Below are 7775 nucleotides of genomic sequence, written 5' to 3' on the forward strand. Positions count from 1 at the left end.
GCTGGAATTGCTAGCAGTGGGATCTAAGAGAACAGAGATCTGTTGGCAAAAGTTTAGGAAGGCACAGTTACAGTAGAAGTGGCAGACAAGTCACTGAAAACATTAGGTTTAATTAAAAGTGTGCCTGTGAAATATCTTTGATAGCCTCCTTCTGATCAGACCCACATGGCCGGCAGGCAGGAGGTTAGCCTAGAAGGGAAAAATGCCACAAAGGTGATCACCAGAAAACCTTAAAGCCTGAAGCAGAGAACGAAGACTCCCAGTGGGCTCCCCTGGTTGTGTCCTCCTCCTCCGGTTACTGACGAGGCAGTCAGCAGGCACTGAGTCAGTTCTGTACCCATGAGCACAGGGGTGGAGACAGCCATTCTGCCTATCCTTTCTTGCTCTTTTTCCCTAGTCCCTCTACTCGAATATGGGATGGCGATCAAACCTGAAGGCTAAGAGAGGGTCCAGATGAACCAGTAAGAGAGTAAGTCCCAAAGAAGGTAACTTCAGACAACAGAAGTAAACTCCAAAGGAACAAGCAAAAAACAAAAATAAAACTCAAGGCTGCGGCTGTAGCTCTGTGGTAGAGGCTTGCCTCATCCTGCGTTCTACCTCTCTCACTGAAATAAAACAAAACAAAACAATCCTAAAGCCTTCTAACGAGTATCTTCAGAGACAGAGAGAAGACAGCGCCCATAAAAATCCACCACACTAGTATGGAAAAGGAACACTACTTTGTTCCCAACTGCCCCAGAGTCCAAGTCTGCCACAGCCTGTGAGACATGACAGAACCTGCTCTGCACACCCTCCTGGTCTCTTTAACCGTCCCTTTTTCTCCTGAGCCACATACAGCTCCAGGGAAAGCCTAGCACCAAATTGCAGGGCAATGCCAGGGCCGCTATCTGAGCCCAACACTCCAATGTAACCTGGCCTCACAGAGCTCCCTCTGTTTCCACTGGAAGGAGCACGTCTCTGTCCCCTTCCTGCCTTTCATTTGCTCTCAGTTCTGTTTTGCTACACCACTGCCTTTCTCTCAAAGCCTAAGGCAACTCACATAATTCTGTGAAGTGTTTGTCAAGATTCTGATTCTGAAGTGGGGCAGAAAATTAGCTTGTATTCAACAGGAACACACACACACACACACACGCGCGCGCGCGCGCACAACACAGCACCATAAGCTCCCTCCATGCTTTAAGAGAAAGCCAACTGAAGGGAACAGGAGCAGCTACCACTGCTTCTCTTCCACCCCGGTAACTGAGCAGTGACCTCAGGGTCTCCAGCTCCAAGTCTTCTAGGACGTTCGTTGATGCCTCATTTTTCCTCCTGAGACTGAGCCTCCACTAACAGCCCCCCTGCTTTGGAGTTGACCATAGTTTCCACTGAGCATCAGATAGAGGCATCTAGATGGGAGCCAAGACCCTCCAGAGCTACCCAATATCCTCTAGGCTTCAAAATCAATCCTCCATGCTGGCCCTGCTGGTCCTCTCGCCAAGGCCTTGCAGTGGGACCCACCACCCCTCTGCACTGGCTGTGGTTCCTTAGCCTGTTGTGCCCCTCCCTCCTCGATCAGCATTGTCCCAGCCACTGGACGAGTCCCATTACTTCCTCCCTTTGACACTAGCTTCTATCTCTTTATTTCTAACTTCTGGACAAAAGCAACTCTGAAATTAGTAACTGGACAACTGAGTACTTTTGCAATATGGGACAACAATCTGCATTTTTAAAAAAGGGCTGGGGCTTAAATTTTATGACCACCTAAATGTGTTTGACAAGTGCTATCGGAAGAGGGCCCGGCTGAGGGGTGGGGACGAGGACAGGAAGACCCAGCCTTTGTACTTTTCCCACTGCTGGACAGCACTGAGTGTGAAGTGGCTTTGCAAACTGCTAGGTAAGCAATAATTTGAATCCATATGGAAACTTGAAAAGGCTTGCTTCATTTTTGGAAGAAACAACAATTTCAGGCAAAACCATAATCAAGCTATGTAACTTCTCAGCAGTGGCATTTTGAGGCCAGGCACAGCTGGAAAATAATACAGAATAACAAGAAAATACATCAGGAGGCAGCGATTGGCTTTTTAAATTTTTAATCAAGGCAGATTGATGCTGTTGGTAGTGAATTCTCTTTTGTTATTCACATTCTCAGCATGCAAATACTATTTTCTGTTGCTCGGTACTAACAAAATTTCCAAAAATATACACTATCTCAGTTATCAAACCAGAATACTACCTTCTTGGAGCCAAGACTTCAAACATGTTTTGCATTCATTTTTTTCTCTCCACTCTTTTCTGAAGCTGTCTTACCAGCTGAATATCAGAATAAGACACTTTGCAGACATCTAAGATATATGAGAAGGCACTGGTTTGCTCAAGAGTTTTGGCCAGGCAGATGTGTTTAGGGAAGAACGGGTGTTTAAATACAATGAAAACCTGACTCAAATACAGAAAGGCAGAGATGGAAAATGCAGGTCATAAAGTTGAGGAAAAAAGTTAAATACTGACAAATTTTCAGCAATTAGTATAAACATTTAAAATAGTACAAGTATTAGCAGGGAGTGGGAGGGCACATGCCTGTAATCCCAGCCCTCTGGGAGGCTGAGAAAGGAGGACTGCAAGTTTGAGCCCAGCCTAAGCAACTTGATGAGATCTTGTCTCTAAAAACAAAACCACACACACACACACACACACACACACACACACACACAGAGAGAGAGAGAGAGCTGGGAATGTAGCCTAGTGCAAAGACCCCAGATTCAATTTTTAGTACCAAATAAAACAATTCTAAAATACCATAAATATCAAATAAGATTAAAAAGTAAGTCGGGTACTTTAGTAATACTGTAGTTGTATATTAAAATCTGGCTTTTGGAGAGCTATGTGGTCACTGGGGGTATTTTTTTAGGGGAAAAACCATATAGAAAACTGGTATGCCATGTTACAATTCAAAATAACCATTTGGAATGAAATACAAATATGAATCATACAATGAAGTCGAACTCTTTAATCAATCAGACTTGCAACTGGTCAAATTTATAAGGGGGCCTACGCCTAAGAGCAAGAAAGCCCTAGAATTTAATGATAACTACGCTCTTTACCTGGGCTTAAGTGGGGCTCCACCTAAAAACGTGAGAGGGGAATATGGCTCACATTATAAAAGATCCTGTGCCATGGTAAGAGCTACACACCATCGTTAACACAACACGTTTGGGGCCACATCCGACCCGCGGCAGGCACGGCAGGCCGGGGTGAGGTATCCTGCGCAATATATTTACAATTGAAATGGAGAGATCAAACACATGCATAAAAAGCAATACTCACTGTTAGGTCAACTCTACTGCAACCAGAATAGTATTCACTGCTCATGTGGATGTTTTGAATTAAGTGCGGCCAACACTGAGGACTTGAATTTGGAACTGTGTTAAAGGATGAGAAGAACAAGCAGTGGGGACTTCAGGGAGGAGTTATAAGAAGTGGCTGCGTGCAAAGGGGAAAACAGAGAACACGCAGCCTGTGCAGCAGGAAGGCCAGAGAGAGCCAGTGCTTGTTTATAAGGACTGAAGGGCGAGGGGAATGGAGAAGACTGGAGGGCCAAAGGGCAGAACTCCCTGCTGAACACACGAGTGCTGCCCTCGGAGGAGGGACACTCCCTGCCACAGCAGCATATGTGATGAGGCGCTTCGTGAACATGATACTGCTGAGAAAATTATCTAACATCTTCTGCCAGGTGGGTATAGCAAAAGAATGTCAGCAGTGCTACAGACTGAATATTTGTGCGTTCACAAAATCCTTACTTTGACTCAGTAGAATAAGCGCTCGCTTGCCTGGCAAGCTCAAGGGGATGAGTTCAATCCCTGGTTCTGGAAAAAAAAAAAATCCTTACTTTGAATGCCTACAGGAGAGGCACTGCCATGTCGGTGTCTGGGGAGGAGACCAGGTTCCAAGAGTGGGATCCTCAAGAATGGAGTCAGAGCACTCCTAACCCTGGCCAGATGTGAGGATGTGCATAGAAGACAGGTGTCCACAAACCAGGAAGCAGAACCTGGTCTGATGTGGAATTCGCTGGCACTGGATCTAGGACTTCCAGTTTATAGAAGTATTAGAAATGTTTCTGCTGTTTATTATAAGACTCAATTCATGATGTCTTATTACAGCAGCCCCAAATGACCTAGAGAGACACTAGGTTTCTCTCTTCCAGGAAAAGGAGGAATAAGGGCCAGGTGGAAAGTAAGAGTGAGAATGGGGAGACAGCAGAGAAATATGACTAATAAACTTCATGGGCAGAACACTCCCTCATGACCCTATACATTCCTCCTGAATTCAATTCCCAGCCCCTTGTTGTGACCTTTGTGAAGTTCTGCCCATAATAAAGAATTTTATTGGGTGGGAGGCAGTAAACTGTATCATGCCAGTAATACATGTACTTGACCAGAGAGGAATATTTTACCTAATAATGCAGTAACATTTAAGGTCAAAACACAAACAAGAAGCAGGGCTTTTAGAAGCAGAATGGGAGAGGCCAATGTCTGCTTCTGTTTTGAGATGGCCACTGTCCCCAAGGAGCTGCGCTGCACTGCGCTGCACTGCTAGTGCTCAGCGGTGGGAGGAGTGTGTGGGGCTGTGGCCTCGGACAGAAGAGCCGCCTTCTGACACCCTGGCTGGCATGAGGGATGACGAAAGCCTTCCCTTCCTGCTTTACCCTTCATTTCCTGTAACTGTGTCTTTCTGTTCTGTGTAGGAGGCAAAAACAGATCAAAAGTCAAAGTGAGCTAAACATCAGGTGACGTAGGCTCAGGAAACCTGCTTGCTTTCTTTCTCCCTCATGTACAGTGGCCATTACTTCTTCCTTCACCTTCTGGGTTCTGATCTGATGGCTCTGATGGCAGGTATCTGCTGACAGGGTGGGACGTGTGCAGGGCTGTGCCACACAGGAGCTGCCTGGAATCCAGGCCTGGATCTCGTGGCACATCTCATGCCAGTCAGCACGGCCTGGCACCGGAGGGCGTTGTCAGCATAGGTGAGAACGCTGCGTGATGTCATAGATGATAAAAACGAAGGACTACTTTTCTGATAAAATAAAGTGAGCCAGTTGGGGTAAGGTGTGCCTGTGGTCTCATCTATTAAAAAGGCGGAAGCAGGAGAACTACTTCAGCCCAGAAGTTCAGAGCAGCCTAGGCAGCATAGCAAGATCTGGTATAAAAGAAATGACAAAGAAGATAAAGTGAATGAAACACAAAACTTCTAGAAAAGGAACTGTCATTTCTTAAAAATAGTGTATCACTAAATAAAAATTTTTCTACAAAACACTCAGTTTTGGCTAAAGCACATCTCAGGGTAAGAGAGTAGGAAAGCACAGTTAATGCTACCCAGTGACAAAAATAGAAGAAAATATGGTTTTTAGGATTTTTCATTTCTGAGGTTTTAAAAATGCAAATGTAACCTATCTGCACTCGCAGATCAGACAGCAAGGACGGCTAAGACACACAAGTGCAGAAGTAAATGTCTTTCAGTTATCTTTGATTCTCCCAGAATTGCCCCTGCATATTATACATAAAAGTGTTAATATTTTGAATGATTCCACATTATTAATATAATATGTATTATAATAGTTCTGTGTGTCAAGAAATGGAATAACTGCAGAATTCGTGGCAACTCCTTGCAGCTACTGAAGAGAGATGTTTAGCCCAATATTTTAAATATAATTAACTTGCACAGGATAAAATAACTGGATTTCATACAACTTATACATAACAATTACTACCTTGGACAAGGAAATAAACTCTGAGTATAAACAAATTTTAGTTAGCCCTACATCTAATGCCTTTGTTTGCTATCCTTAATTTTTCCCACTGTATATAGTTTCTCTATTACACTAAAAACATACTTGCAAAACACATCACTGTCCCTTCCTTTGTCCTTGCCTCTCCTTCCTCCTCATTCTCTAGGATGATGACACCTGCACTGTGCTTTGAGTTCAGCCACAGCACTGTCACCACACTGCCCTCCTCCAGGTGCAGGTTCTACACTCTGCTGACCAGACAGCAAGGACGGCTGAGACACACAACTGTTGTCTCCCTTACCCTCATGCTGGGACTACCATTTTCTCACCAAGCCCAATCAGACACCAATCCCTATGGGTTTTACCACCTTAGCATTTCTAGGTAACTGCCCTCTTTTATTTCTGTAGATTGGCTGGGTTCTTAAAGGCCCTTCGTGTTTCCTGCCCGGACCACCATCCTTTACCTTTAGTTCCATGAGACTTCATTTCGTCTATATGTAAGATCATTTGCCCTGTGATCTCTGAAAAGGTCAAATATGATCCCATCATTCCTCTGCCTCCTTTATAACACCATGGGCTCCAGTGCCTATAGTTAAAACCCAAGATAGACACAGCCTCCACCTCACCTTTGTGGCTCTATTTCCCGTCATGCTTTGGCCAGGCGTCCTATGCTTGGACTGTCAGCCTCCTGTGTGCACTGTACATCCCCCAAGATTTAACTCTGGTGGGATCACATTCTAAATGATGTGTGCCCTGTCCCATTCTCCTTTGGGTCCTGAGCTGAGCACTGACTTCTTTTTCTATGTTCCTCGAATGAACCTGGTAAAATAGGACAATCAAGGTGACTTCATCATGTTAGTATTTACTTTTTCTCATGCTTGGATCATAAGCTCCTGAAGGGCAGATCCTGTCCATACTACATTTCTTCTTCTACTGAGGGGCTCAGTTCTTTGACTGTACGTACGTCTCAGTCCTCAAAGCAGCCCTGAGGACCAGGCTTTAGTCCAGAGCCCTCTTGTGGGTACATCACACGTAACAAGCAGCAACAGGAAGGGATGGATTTCACTGAGAATTCCTGGGTTTGGGTGATGTTGGAAAGTCCAGGGAAGTTTTCTGTTGAGGTTTGCCTCCTGTTCTGGTAACTCAGACTAAGCAGGAGAGGTTGGGTTGGTGAGGAAATAGCCTGCCATTCCAATGCCTCTGCATAAAGATAAGTCGAGCTGATCCTGGGAAGGCAGTAGGGTAAGGAACATTCTGCTGATGAAGCTTTGCCATAAGCTCCTTCCGATGGACCTAGGTAAAGGGTAACAGAGGCAGCCCAGTCACTGAGGCCAAGTGAGTTCAGCATTCCCGCCAGGGCAGCCACAGTGTCTTGTTGCTTCACTTTGTTAGGGTCTAAAGGGCAATGCAAGAAGCTGGAAGGAAACAGGATTGCTTCTCTTCATCTAACTCCTTACGGGAAATGGAGGAGTTCTAGGAGGAGATGCTCTACTCCGAGATCGGTGGCTTCCTCAGAGTGGCTGTGTGGTTTCTGGGAGAGGCGACCTTGTGAGGGTGCTTATCACAGTTCCATCTTAATAGGAGCCTGCGCTTCAGTGCCTCCACCCCTGGCCCTTCTTCCCACAGCCTGTGTCACAGACCTGCAAGGCTTGGCACTGTCCTCAGTCACATACAGCTTTCTGGAATTCAGAAAACAGAGCTTCTTCCTCTATTTTAAAATTTGGGGTGGGAGGAAAAAGAGTTTTAGGGATGGCATAGTTTTCTTTCTGATCAATGGGGCTGTACATCATTGGTAAGATTAGGGGCAATGTCTCACAGACACGATCTCCTTATAAAGCTCCAGTTGGCCTGCTTTTTGAGATTACTACTTTACAGTTTATGGCATAACTAGATAATTAAGAGCACTCACTTAATTTAGACAGAATATTATAAACCCCAAAACAAATCTTTTATCTCCATCCCTACCCACTATTCCCACTTCCTAATTCAAAGCAAACCCCACAGCACTATCTTTTTA

The sequence above is a fragment of the Octodon degus genome, unplaced genomic scaffold (assembly GCF_000260255.1).
Source record: "Octodon degus isolate 3935 unplaced genomic scaffold, OctDeg1.0 scaffold00040, whole genome shotgun sequence".
NCBI classification, from domain to species: domain Eukaryota; kingdom Metazoa; phylum Chordata; class Mammalia; order Rodentia; family Octodontidae; genus Octodon; species Octodon degus.